The sequence below is a fragment of the Lactuca saligna genome, chromosome 4 (assembly GCF_052625555.1).
Source record: "Lactuca saligna cultivar CGN05327 chromosome 4, ASM5262555v1, whole genome shotgun sequence".
Lineage (NCBI taxonomy): Eukaryota > Viridiplantae > Streptophyta > Magnoliopsida > Asterales > Asteraceae > Lactuca > Lactuca saligna.
Genome location: NC_136420.1, coordinates 77,920,630 through 77,935,663, shown reverse-complemented (window position 1 = coordinate 77,935,663; position 15,034 = coordinate 77,920,630).

Here is a 15,034-nt window from a genome sequence, read left to right as displayed (position 1 = left end):
ATAAATTGACAGATTTTCCAAAATATATAATATTGTAATAAAAGGATAAAAATATTTCAAAAACCACAACTTATTCAAAAAAAAATAAACACTTCAAAAATTAGTTGTTTCGTAAATTAATCCAGTAGATTTAAACTTTAATGTGGTATATCGTTTAGAAAGAATAAAAAATATATAGTCATGTACAGGGTGGGTCCAGACAGTGGACAACCCGAGCGACCGCTCAGAACCCATGTCTTCAGGGGATCCAAATTTTTTAGGCTATATAGTGTGTGTGTGTGTGTGTATATATATATATATATATATATATATATATATATATATATATAATTTTTAGTGCCTAAAATTGGTTCAAACTCAAATTAGCCTAAAAGATAAAAAATTTGGTTTATTTGTTATTGCTAATTGAACGCATTTATAGTTAAGAATAAATGACTGTTATTTTAATATTTATTATATTTGTCTTTAATGTGTCATTTTTTTCTTTTCGCCCTGAACCTCATATACGTTTGGACCGGTTCTGATCATATAATAAAAAAAACTATATATTATAAAATAAAATACACTTCTTATCATTTTATTTACTAAATACAATAATTAAAGATACCAAATACTAATTTGTATTATTGTATATAGTAATGGTCTCCCTTCTTTGTACGCAATAAGCCATCCTAAAGTCCACTCTTCTTCTTCTTCAAGTTTGACTCCGCCAGCCGATCCCACTCCACCCCACCACCCTACTGCGATCACAAATTTCAACTTTCCAGCTTTCAATCAACATTTATGTTCCTGTGACCAGGGACTTAACTAAACATGACGTTGACCCCATATTTATAACTCAACTCGGTACGAATCAACTCAGTAAACCTAGTCTAGAATCGCTACTAGCATGTTTTGCTTTCACATCAAACACTGATATGTTCACATTTACTGTCATCCATAGTTGACATCAAAGATATAGTAAAAAAAACAAAATTAACATGACTATTTTGAATATGGGTCGTGAAAAATACTTTATGTTTTATGTTTTTTGTTTTATGGTTAAATTTGTCGACACCAAGTAATGAAAGCCAGATTATTAATTAAATATAGATAACAGGGTTTAAATATCTAGTTGTAGAGTCATTTGGGATTTCCATAATGAGAGCGAGCTCATTAATTAAATATAGGTAGAAGGTTTTAAATATCTAATTTTAGAGTCGTTTGTGATTTCTATAATGAAAGCGAGCCCATTAATTAAATATAGATACAAGGTTTTAAATATCTGATCGGGTAAATTATATCATTCGTTTTTCCCTTGTATATGCGAAAAGAGAAATTAAATTTCTTCTTACATTTTATTCCTACTTATCTTCATGTCTTATCAAAGGTGGACATGTTTTAATGATACATTTAATGAAATTAATAATATTTTAGTCCACTTGTCACCATTTAATGCAGGTAGGAAGATAATAGGAATAAAATATAAGATGATTTTTAATTTCTCATTCCAAAATTATTTCATTTGTCCATTGTATATGCCAAAATACATCATTATTATATGTTTTTAAAAATTAACTTAGATCGTTTTTGTTTTGTTTTTTCTTGCATGCTTAATTTCAATTGACACTAAATGATTATTTACCCTTAATAACTTATTTTTTATTTTTCTATTACTTTTGTATCAGTTTTTAAATTTAAAAAAAAAAAAACAAAAAAAAAAAATTAATATCTCACCCCTCTCTTCCCCATTTCTCTAGTTTCCTTCTTTCCCACTCTCAGTTAAATTCACAACCGATAACTACCCAACTCCGACGCTCATCCTCCTTTCTTCGGTGAGACCAACATTTCTCTTTCTCTTTTTCGATTGCCACCCACTGCCCCAACTTTATCTCCCTTAATCTTACTTTACCCTCTTCTTCTCTATCGATTCAACAACGTCTTTCTCCTCTTTTCTCTTTCTAACATTTCCGGTGACCCTAGACTTGTCCAACCACTGTTATCGCTGCTTCAGTAGGTCGTTATAGGCAGACCCGACGAGATCATGAAACCCTCCACCATTTGATTCTGAATCGTTCTCTGTTGTTGTTTGCATCACTTTGGCTCATATCTTCACCATTCTCTTCCGTTTTACGAAACAAAATCGCTTCAGTCATTGATCCACCACCGTTTGATTTCTGCACCATCAACCATGGATCGATTTATGCTTGATTTTTCCCACCGATATTAGGTATCCACCAGGAAGAAAGGCAAGAATCTCCCCTCGGAAAAAAAATCAGATCTTCGGCGATGGTTGAAAAATACGTAGGTGTATGGAATTGTCGAGTAGGGGGTTTACTGTATATAAGTTTTCCGAAGAAAAAAGGGGAAGAAATGGTGGGTGGTGGTGGTCTTATATGCTTAAAACTGCAGTAAATGGTGGTGATGGGGTTTTTAATGTCGAAATCTGCAGTAGATGGTAGTGGTTGATAGAATCTACACGCATTACCACCAGAAAACTTGTAATTTGAATCCATCTATGCATATGGAGAGATCGTGAAATATATGAGTTTAGAACCGGGGAGTAGGTGAGGTGAGGGGTGGCGGTGGTGCTCCGTTTTCTAGTGGTCCTTCATTTTCCAGTGGTTATGTAGATTACCAGTGCTAGTGGTGGTCAAGTGTTCTTCAACAAAATAGAAAAATATTTAAAATACTTTTTAATAATTAAAAATAATCTAAAATGATAAAAATAAATGAAAATGAATATAAAATGGACATTATATCCCTTTCAAGTCTCAGATGAAAAGTGCAAGTTTAAACTAATAGAGGATGAAGTATGCAACTTTTCACGATATCATGGATAATCCGAATTAATTTTTTAAAATAGTAACTAAACGTATATTTTGACACATACACTATGGATAAATGGTGTAATTTACCATATCTAACTTTAGAGTCATTTGAGATTTAGGAAAACTTGGGCTAAGGTGTATTGTTAATATATGTCTAATAGAGAAGTGATGATCACATGAGTGTCACTCCATCTTCACCACATCCCTACTACCGTAATATAAAACCTTGGAAATTTTCACCACTCCACATCATCAATACTTATTTATTTTTTTATTTATGATATTACATTAGATAAAAAAACACAGATTTCAAAACCAAAAAAATATTTTGATAATAAAAGTAAAAATTTTTATTAAAAAACCTACATCACAAATAAAAGTACATAAAAAATTAAAACACAAAACCTACATTACTATTAAAAAACATATAAATTAAAACCTACATAGATAGATAAAAAACATAGAAACTATCTTATTTTTCACGAACTTTACATTAAACTTTTCAAAAAGTTGGAAGATTTTTCAATGCAATATCCAATTGGGGATTTATGTTTAAAATTTGAAGATCGAAAAGTATTATTATTTTGCGATGAACTTCCTCCTTTTTTCGAACTATCTTTCAAGAAAATTTATATGTTTGTCTATTTTTCTGAAAGTACGTTGTCGATCTTATTTGTTATGGACGATGCTGTAGCGCGTTTCAAGGAATTCCAGTGGACCTCCCCCTCAGTATCATCGAACTCATCGCTGAGGTCGAGGACAAAACCCACATCCGACTCAGTTGTTCTCGATCTTTTTTTGGAGTCAGTGGTTGATTCCGAAATCGATTATGAATTCAGGAACCATTTTGGACCCTCATGAAAAAGTAGTCACGCTTTTTGGTGGCCAAACGGTTTACTGTCGTTGGTAAGCATGTATTGTTAGGAGGCGGTTGATAAAATGTTAAAATCATTGCTCCAACTTTTGTGCATATTTTAAAGATTTTAAAAAATGTTATTAAATTTGGTGCAAACTGGTCGTAGGTCACACCATTTTCCGTTGATCGCGTCGTATGTCCGGTAAGGACTCTTTCCCATTTCCACATGAAAGTTGTGTAAAACACAATACCAAAATCTTTCATGCAATTACGTGTTTCCTGCTTGTTTGTCTTCCGAGATAAAAATCCAAGCTTTCTTTAATGTCGCTTCATCCTCTTCGGTCCAACCCCAACTAACGTTTTAACCTTTCCTTTCCTTTCCTTTGTCTTCTTGTTAGTAGTGGTTGAGTTTCTTGGACCATTTCGTCATCATCAAGGTTTGTAGGTTAGGTTTGAGGAAATGGGACTTGATTTTGGTGTTAAAATGGTTATGCTTGAAATGGTTAAGGTTGAGAAGGTTGTTGTTGAAAATATTGGAATTTAGAATAATGGAATTGTTGCGGTACAGGTTATTGGAAGTAGTTTGTGGTGTATGGATGGTTGGTGAATAAGAGTTGTTGAATTGGCGATTTTAACATGTGCATGTATCCACCAACATGCACATACAAATTACTTTGGGGTGTTTAGGGTGTTTAGAGTGGTTGGAGTATTTTGATTTTGATCTATAGAACTTACTGAAAACTTTAGAGTATAGAAAGATATGTATGTGTTTGTAGTGTGTAAAATGTATAAAAGTAGGAGTATTTAATAGGCAAATGTGGTTTGATTTAAATTTAAAAAATTAATAATTTCTTTTATGTCCAATGGATACATCAAACGGTCACGTTATTGACTGACCATAAATTCCATCATCTTCGTTCGTGAAACACACCAAGATACAAGATAACTACAACTCTTGGGGGCAGGGTTCATGCATGGACAATTATCCATGTAGATGTTCATGCGTTAAACCTTCTCCAAACCAGGTAACCTTATTACATATGATAAGCCTAAAAATCACTTAATTTCTATAGCTATCTTCAATCCATTTAGCTTCAAGGTGAAGATGAGATTTTAATAAAGTTATAATTAAGTAATGTATGTTTTTAAATTTCAGAAATGATTTTGTTATTGGAAACGTTATTTCCGATCTACTAAATAGGAATATGATCAACACATTGGTATACAATTCTCTGATTTCTCTTTTATATTTATGCTACGTGACATGATATAGTAATACTGTTATGTTTATGTTTATGTTACATGGCATGATACAATAATATTGTGTTTGGTGAGAACTGATAATAATCTGGGAATAAAATTATTAACTTTTTTATCTTAACAAAAAATGAGATAAATACAATTTATCTCTTTGAGTAGACACACAAATACAAATCATATACAAAATTCACAAAGAAAACAAGTTTAAAGGTTATGTGTTGGTTTGAGGGCTTTGGATCATTTTTCGAGCAATGTTATTATGTTAAAGTTTTTATTTTGTAAGTTTGTTATATATTTATTCTTTTTTTTATATATAACTTTTTTGGCTTAAGTTTTCTTTTAATACAATCATCGTAAGTTGTGGTTGAAACTTTAATGTAGATTCAATAGATTTATGTTATCGATCATATGTTATGGAAAGTGATCTAGATAATATTTAATTAAATATTGTACATATATTTGTATGTTTGTGTTGCTTCAAAGCAATAATTAATTGAAAATCATGGATATGCGATGTTATCCATAGTATCCATGTAAGTATCTTTTAAAATGCAAATTGTCTATCTTATCACTTTATATTTTAGTATATGTTAAACACTTTATTTATAATAATAAGTTTCTTTTAAAAGTTTTGTTTCATTTATTAATAATAATAATTGGTTTTAAAATTAATGAACAATAATTATTAATAATAAAATAAAGTTATAAAAATCATGGATATGTCATATTATCCATGCATGTCTCTTTTGAAATGTGAATTGTCTATCTTATCAGTTTACTGTTTAATGTATATTTCATATTTTAATAGTAATATTAAGTGTTTCTTTAAAGACTTATTTAACTTAATAATAATAATAATTGGTTTAAAACTAAAGAAGAATAATTTTAAATGATAATATCATCAATTTATAAATTAAATAACATTAGCAACAAATAAACTGTAGTTTAAATGTACATCATTATTGAAATTGGAAAATAATTGCATAAGTAAACATTTAAATCAATCAATTATAACAATTGTTTAAAATAATATTAAATAGATAATTATATTTAAGTTTACTGATGAGGAATGTGGGTTGATCTGAATGAATAATATTGTTCAAAATAATATGTCAAAGTTAATGTCAGTATATTTTAACCTATGCTGCGCAACGTGCGGGTATGCGTCTAGTCATATCATACATACTTATAAAACTAGCATTTTTTCTTGAATTTCATGTATTGAAACCCTCTTTTTTAACTTTCTCAAACCACATTCATTTGAAACCCCCTTTTTTAACTAATGCAACTCAAAAGTTTTCTTAATTATAATTTAACACTAAATAGTTTTATAACTTATATTATGTTTAATTAGCATTTAGTGAAAAGTTTACTCTAAAAAGGCCAATCTTTTGTGTCTTTTGTGTTATATAAAATCTTACATGTAAGTAGGATTTGAAGATATTGTGATTCAAAAGTTTTCATATAATTGAAGCATTCAAGATCCAAATATGATGATTTGAAGAAATGGGTTATGTCGCATCGATGGTAATTGTAATATAATTCTTTCTTTCAACCAAGACAAATGAAGCTTTTATATTCTTTTTTTATATTCAGCTTCTCATTTAATCTTTATATGTGATTTCTGTGTATTACTCAATCTTGAATGTGACTCTCCAAATATCAATGTTTTGCTTGGAATATCTTTATGATTCTTCTTTTTCAAGAAAAATATTTTGAATGCAGGTTAGTGAAGAATTGTCATCAAGTTTCTATGGTTGGATGATGTTAAATGAAGAAAGAAAATTCACAAAATGGATATAGGTTTTTTTGTTTGAACAAAGTTGACGAATGTTAGTTTTTTCTTTTGATTTAAATGTATGTTTATGTAACATCTTAATTTATATATTCAACCATCCAATGCTCTTATTTATTTGATTGTAGTTTTTCTATTTTGATTATGTTTATTTTATATTATTTTTTTATTGGGTTATCCAACACAACATATTTAAAAGACAATATTTAAAAGATATCATAATTTTGAACATTTGATATGTATTATGATAGACTTATCATGATATGTTCTTCATATGAAAGTAATTTATCAATATTACTACCACAAGAATTACATATGACATATACAAATATATATATATATATATATATATATATATATATATATATATATATATAGTTATAAATTTATAATTAAATATCTTTATGTTTAATAACTGAAGGGATTAAGATGATGCATCAAAACCAATTATTTAGAAGAATATAATAATAATAATAATGATAATAATAATAATAATAATAATAATAATAATAATAATAATAATAATAATAATAATAATAATAATAAATATACATTTCCAAGTACCGCATTCATTTGAAACTCACACTACAACTCAAGAGTTTTCTAATTTATGTATATTTATTAGTTAAAACTCAAGAGCTTTTAACTTATGATTATTGATTAATAATCAGTAATAACTTTTTATTTTCCTTTCTTTTATAAGGTTGTAAAGTTTTTCTCATTAAAAACATTAATGTATTTGAAGAGATTTATATAAAGAGTTAATAAAAATGTTATAATATATGTTTTAGTGTTTTTATGTTATTAAAAGTTTTAGAGATTATTTTTCATATTTTTATTATTCGTTGTATATATATCCTTTTTAATACAAATGATATAATAGATGTTTTTCTATTTTTATGTTACTAAAAGTTGCAGTTTATATTTTTGTTCATACGTTTTGTTACTCGTTATATTATCATTCATTTGATATATAATTTACACAATTTTAAACGGTTTATGAAATTATCAAAAAATTGTATATATCATAATGACTTAAAAGTTAAACTATAATATTTAATAAAACTAATATGTTAATTATATGTTTGCTTTGGTACTACATTTTGTTTCAAAGTAGAAATATTAAATAATAATTTAGTAAAAGTTATTATTTTAACCATATAATTCTATTCTCGCGCAACGCGCGGGGTTTCGCCTAATATACTTATAAAAGAAGCATTTTTACTTGCACCACATGCATTTTAAACCTCCATGACTTTTCAATTTCTTCGTAATAATTACTATAACTTGGTTAATAATGTTAAATTAATGCAAAAACTAAATTCTAATCATAAACTAACTAAACTACAATATCAAAATATCACATTTTACTTTTATTTATAAAATTACGACTCTAACTTTTTAATATATTATAGTTAACTTATTAGTTTAAATATGCTGTTGTATTTGAGCAATTGTCATTTTAAAATCACAACTTTTGTATAATTTATGGTTTTATGCATAATAGTTAAATTATTTTATAAATAGTTATAAATTATAGTGTTAAACCTAAATTGTAATCCTAAGTTAACAAAAAAAAAAAACCATGAAACTGCTTTTAATAATCACTAAGAATTTTCAAATAATTAATTTAAAAATAACTTATAATAAGAATAGTTAAAAGTAATATTATATATTTGTAAAGATTTCAAATATATTATTGTATTCTGCGCAACGCAATGGTATTCACATAGTATATTTTTAATAGAATAATCATTATCATTATCATTATATGCTAATAATTGAAGTATTTTTTCCTTTCACCACATTCATTTGAAACTCATGCATTTTTTCTTTCACCACATTCATTTGAAACTCTCATGATTTTTCAATTTCTTTCTAATAATGATTATACGTTAGTTAATAAGGTTAAATAAATACCATATCTAAAGTATAATCATATATAAACTAAATTTCAATATTAAGAGAATATTTTTACTTCTACTTATTAAGTTATGTTTTTTTTTACCTTTTAACATATTATACTTAATTTATTAGTTTTAATATATTGTTGAATGTAAATTATTATCATTTTAAAGCTTCAACTTTTGGAACAATTTGTATAAAATACTTAAATTATTAATTTAAATATAACATTACATGGTCGAGTTAAATATAAATTTTGGTTGAACTTAAACAACCTAAAGAATATTTTATAAATAATTAAAAGTGATAAATTGTAGAGTATTTCTAATAATGATTATAAGTTGGTTAATAAGGTTAAATAAATATCAAACCTAAGTATAATAATAAATAAACTAAATTTCAATATTAAAATAATATATTTACTTCTATTTATAAAGTTATGTCTTTAACTTTTAATATATTATACTTAATTTATTAGATTTAATATGTTGTTGTATGCAAACCATTATCAGTTTAAAGCTACAATTTTTGAACAGTTTGGATAAAATACTTGAACTGTTAATTTAAATATAACATTACAGTGTCAACTTAAATATAAATTTAATTCCACTTAAAAACCCAAATAATATTTGTGAATAGTTAAAAGTGATAAAGTGTAATGCTAAATGCAAAAAGTAAATTGTAATCTCAATTTAACTAAAATATTTCCTAAAGATATTTTTTTTAATCGTTAAAGGTTTTCAAATAAGCAGTTTAAAATAACTTACAATAACAATACTTAAAAATAACTCTATATAAATGATTATATTCATACATTTAAAATCAAAAAACAATGTTTGATGTTTTAAATAATTATAATGATAGAAATTAAAACGTTAAGCAAAGAAACATTTTTCGTTTCACTACATTCATTTAAAACTCCCCATGACTTTTCAGTTTCTTTCTAATAATGATTATAAGTTGGTTAATAAAATTAAATAAATATCAAACCTAAAGTATAATTATATATAAACTAAATTTCAATATTAAAAGAATATTTTTACTTCTACTTATTAAGTTATGTATTTTAAGTTTTAATAATATTATACTTAATTTATTAGTTATAATATATTGTTGGATGTAATCTATTATTATTTTAAAGCTAAAGCTTTTTAACAATTTGTATAAAATACTTAAATTATTAATTTAAATATAACATTACATGGTTAAGTTAAATATAAATTTTAGTTGAACTTAAACAACCTAAAGAATATTTTGTAAATAATTACAAGTGATAAATTGTAGAGTATTTCTAAAAATGATTATAAGTTGGTTAATAAGGTTAAATAAATTTCAAACCTAAAGTGTAGTCATAAATAAACTAAATTTCAATATTAAAATAATATATTTACTTCTATTTATAAGTTATGTCTTTAACTTTTAACATATTATACTTAAAATATTAGATTTAATATGTTGGTTTATGTAAACCATTATCAGTTTAAAGCTACAACTTTTGAACAATTTTGACAAAATATTTGACCTGATAATTTAAATATAACATTACAGTATCAACTTAAATATAAATTTCATTCCACTTAAAAAAACCAAATAATATTTTGTGAATAGTTAAAAATAATAAATTATAGTGCTAAATGCAAAATGTAAAATTTAATCTCAATTTAACTAAAATATTTCCTAAATATACTTTTATAATTGTTAAAAGTTTTCAAATAATTAGCTTAAAATAACTTAAAATAACAATAGTTAAAAATAACTCTATATCAATGATTATATTGTTATCTTTCAAATCAAAAAACAATATTTGATGTTTTAAATAATTATAATGATAGAAATGAAAACGTTAAGCAAATGAAATTTAAAATTATTTAACAATAACAACAACTATAAATAGCATTAAACCATATATTATATTTAATTTTATTTATGAGTAACTCGCGGATAGAAGTCATTCAAACGATTGAGATTATTGAGTTATAATGGATGTATATACTATCATATAATTCAAAATAATTGGTATATTATATCAATTTAGCATACGAATCATTATATCAAATTTAACAACGTTATTGTTATATTTAAAAAAATATATTTTTATAAAAATTTCAACTATATAGGTGTTTTTGCGCAACACGCGGGCATTCGTCTAGTATATACTTCGAATAAAAACATTTTCCAAGCACCACATTTATTTGAAACTCATATCTTTTCATATTTCTTTGTAATAATTATTTTAAATTAATATTTTAAATTAATATTCACTAGTTGTTAACTTACTGTATCTAATGATACTTATAACTCCAATTTATAATATATATATATATATATATATATATATATATATATATATATATATATATATATATATATATATATATATATATATATATATATAGAGAGAGAGAGAGAGAGAGAGAGAGAGAGAGAGTTGGTAAAATATTTTGGTAGGATTTAAGATGGTTTTATGTTAGATTGTAAGCTTTAAACAAAATGATTGATGTGAAGAAAACAATGTATTTTCAAGGTTAAATTTTTATAATGATGTGAAGAAAACAAATGTATTTCAAGATCAATTTTTTTATAATGCATGTTCGTTTTTTCGAACAAACATCTTGTATTTGATTAGTTTTTATTTGACTTTTTGGCTGATTCATGATATTTTTAGGGTAATATTGTCTTATGAATGAAAAAAAGTAAACACAAGATGGTTTTCTTCATGGTACGGTAACTAACCGAACAACTTTGAGCATCACAATTGAATAATTTTTTCTTCTGTTTTGCAAGGAGCTTAAGATGGATTCCTTATGTTTTCCAAAAATATATTTTTTTAATAATTGAAAGTTTTCCAAATAAATGGTTTTTAAATTATAACCATTAACAGTAGTAATAGCTAAAAATAACATAAACTTATTAATTATATTACGTTACCTCAAAAAATATTAAATAAGTAATTTCTAAATTACTTAATCGTAATGTTAAAAGTAACATTAAATCGAGAATTATATTTATTTTTATTCATAAGTCAGCTTCGAGTAACAACCATTATATGATATGATTTTAATAGATGTTACAACATGATACAAAACCATTACAATTGTACATAACAAATTAGTGTAAGAAATTATTATTTCATAGTTAATATTAATAAGATAATTAATTTCAACATGTAGTTGCTAACTTTGAATTAGATAATTTTATTTTGTGCAACGTAGATATTCGTCTAGTTCATATTATTAAGGAGAATATTTTTTTTCTTCAAATTTTAATATGGTTACATGATAAATCATTTGTTTATTACTACATTGATTTGAAACCACTATACTATTCAACTACCTTCTAAATTAATACACCTAATTCAAAAAATAGTATTATATAGTTAATGTTTTTCTACATAAAGTATGGAATTTAATAAAAAAATTACAAGTTAATATTGTCAAAAATAAATTATATAACTTTTACCACAAATGATATAGATATAAATATAAATATTACTTTGATTAAAAATAATTACTTTGTTGTCACTATCTATAATATATAAAGTTTTATACTAATTTGACACAAAAATATATAACAGTTTAAACTATATGATAATATAAAATCAATCAAAATCTACAAACTTTAAATATAGTGTTGTACTCTTTAAATATAGTTTTATAATTTTTTTTATTAGTGTTACATTTTAATATTCACATTTAAATTTTATTATTAGTTAAAGAACATGTTGGAGTCTTTACCTATAAATATATATATGGTGAATCAATTTACTATCATTAAAAATCTACAAACTTTAAATATACAATTAATGGGTAGTTGCGGGTATTGATTCCAAAATAAGGTATGTTATGTAAGGCTTACCATCAAGCTTTATATAACTAAACTCAATTTCAATCTTAGTTGATATTTGAAAATTGTCTTGACTCGAGTATTTTGGATGAACCAAATTGGTAACTTTTTTACTTATTTTACTTTTAAAAACAAAAAGTTAATATGCTACAAGTTTTACAAAGTCAAAAAAATACCATGCACTTAAATTTTATCAAACAACATGAGTTGATATTTAAATAATGTTAAAAGTCATCATTTTTATAACTTAGAAGATTAAGTTATAAAACATTTTGTTCTTTACAAAGTGTAGAGATATACGTTTTAATATTTATGCAAGTTGATGTTTTTTCATATTAACAAAATGACATCAAAGTAATATCATATATGCAATGGTTACAATGATGCTAAACAAGTGGCATATGTGTGCATGACTACAAAAACCATCCAAATATACAAAAAATCTTATAAAAGTCTCATATGCTTACTATATGCTAATATATCTCTTTTATTTATCGTGTTAGCTGCAGTATAATAACAAATTGTGAGGTGGTGGTACATTTCTATATATCTACCCAAAAACGTTTTTACACATCGTTAATTATATAGTTAGTTTCATAGGTAAAAAGAAAAAAAATACATGGTCATTGTAAATGCTTATAAATATATTCTTAAGAGATATAAATAACATTGTTGACAAAAAGTGTTCTTTTAGACATAAAATTTTATCATGCACAATATATATATATATATATATATATATATATATATATATATATATATATATATATATATATATATATATATATATAATTACAAAATCCCATAATTTGTCATGTTTATATATGTTCGGTAATCAATATCAAATGTTCACAAGTAAACATGGGTTTACAAAACCAGATAAATAAACATACATATATAGACTAACATGGATATAATATCAAATGTTGAAAAATTATCATGGAAATGTGGAAAAACACAATTGTGTAGCCTATATGGTTTAAAACTTTTTAATAGCCTATAAGGAAGTTATTTGTGTGGCTACTTGTTCCAGAGGATGCTCGAGAGGTCGTTCCACCTCATGGCTATGATTGGATCCTGAATTCCATCAAAAGTCAGGGGCTTCGTGTTATCGAAGTCACGGTACTAAAAATCCTGACTGGTCCCACCACCAGCGACTGCTATAGCTGTGGAGGCTGCAATGACAACCGTCTCAGCAATGGCTGCATAACGCTTATCAAAGTATTCAACCATGGCAGTCTTAATAGACCCAAACACCTCTGGCAACTCGGTCCGAAAAAGTGCAGCAACCTCATCGTCCAGAATCTCCCGAATCCTGACATCTAGCTAATCTAGCCTTATCTGAATAATGGCCTCGGGCACTGTTGGTCCACCCTGACTACCAGCTCCTGATCCTGACCCGGATGTGGTTACAAATCGCCTCGTAACCACCATGTTGAAAATATACCAGGAAGATATCAGACATCCCATATAATAACGGGGAACCAACTCCCAACTAAAACCCTAAGGGTTGTGACTTCCTCGCTACGCGTATGAGTCCTGTGCTTTCAGTAGTACGGACCCATACTACCTTCCACACACACACACACACACACACACACACACACACACATATATATATATATATATATAATTACAAAATCCCATAATTTGTCATGTTTATATGTGTTCGGTAATCAATATCAAATGTTCACAAGTAAACATGGGTTTACAAAACCAGATAAATAAACATACATAAATAGATTAACATGAACATAATATCAAATGTTGAAAAATTATCATGGAAATGTGGAAAAACACAATTGTGTAGCCTATATGGTTTAAAACTTTTTAATAGCCTATAAGGAAGTTATTTGTGTGGCTACTTGTTCCAGAGGATGCTCCTGAATTCCATCAAAAGTCAGGGGCTTCGTGTTATCGAAGTCACGGTACTAAAAATCCTGACTGGTCCCACCACCAGCGGCTTCTATAGCTGTTGAGGCTGCAACGACAACCGTCTCAGCAATGGCTGCATAACGCTTATCAAAGTATTCAACCATGGCAGTCTTAATAGACCCAAACACCTTTGGAAACTCGGTCCAAAAAAGTGCAGCAACCTCATCGTCCAGAATCTCCCGAATCTTGACATCTAGCTAATCTAGCCTTATCTGAATAATGGCCTCGGGCACTGTTGGTCCACCCTGATTACCAGCTCCTAATCCTGACCCAGATCCGGTTACAAATTGCCTCGTAACCACCATGTTGAAAATATACCAGGAAGATATCAGACATCCCATATAATAACGGGGAACCAACTCCCAACCAAAACCCTAAGGGTTGTGACTTCCTCGCTACGCGTATGGGTCATGTGCTTTCAGTAGTACGGACCCATACTACCTTCCACACATACCCATATTTGCATCAAGTATCATCACAACGCCCTAACAAGATACATAAGCATAGATAAGCGCTCAATCATCACTCCTAGAGGAAGGCTAAATATCTCATAACTAGCCGACTGGCCCTGCACAACTCATCTATGAAACTTCCACCAACCGTGCAACACTCGTGTATGCTAGTCATACA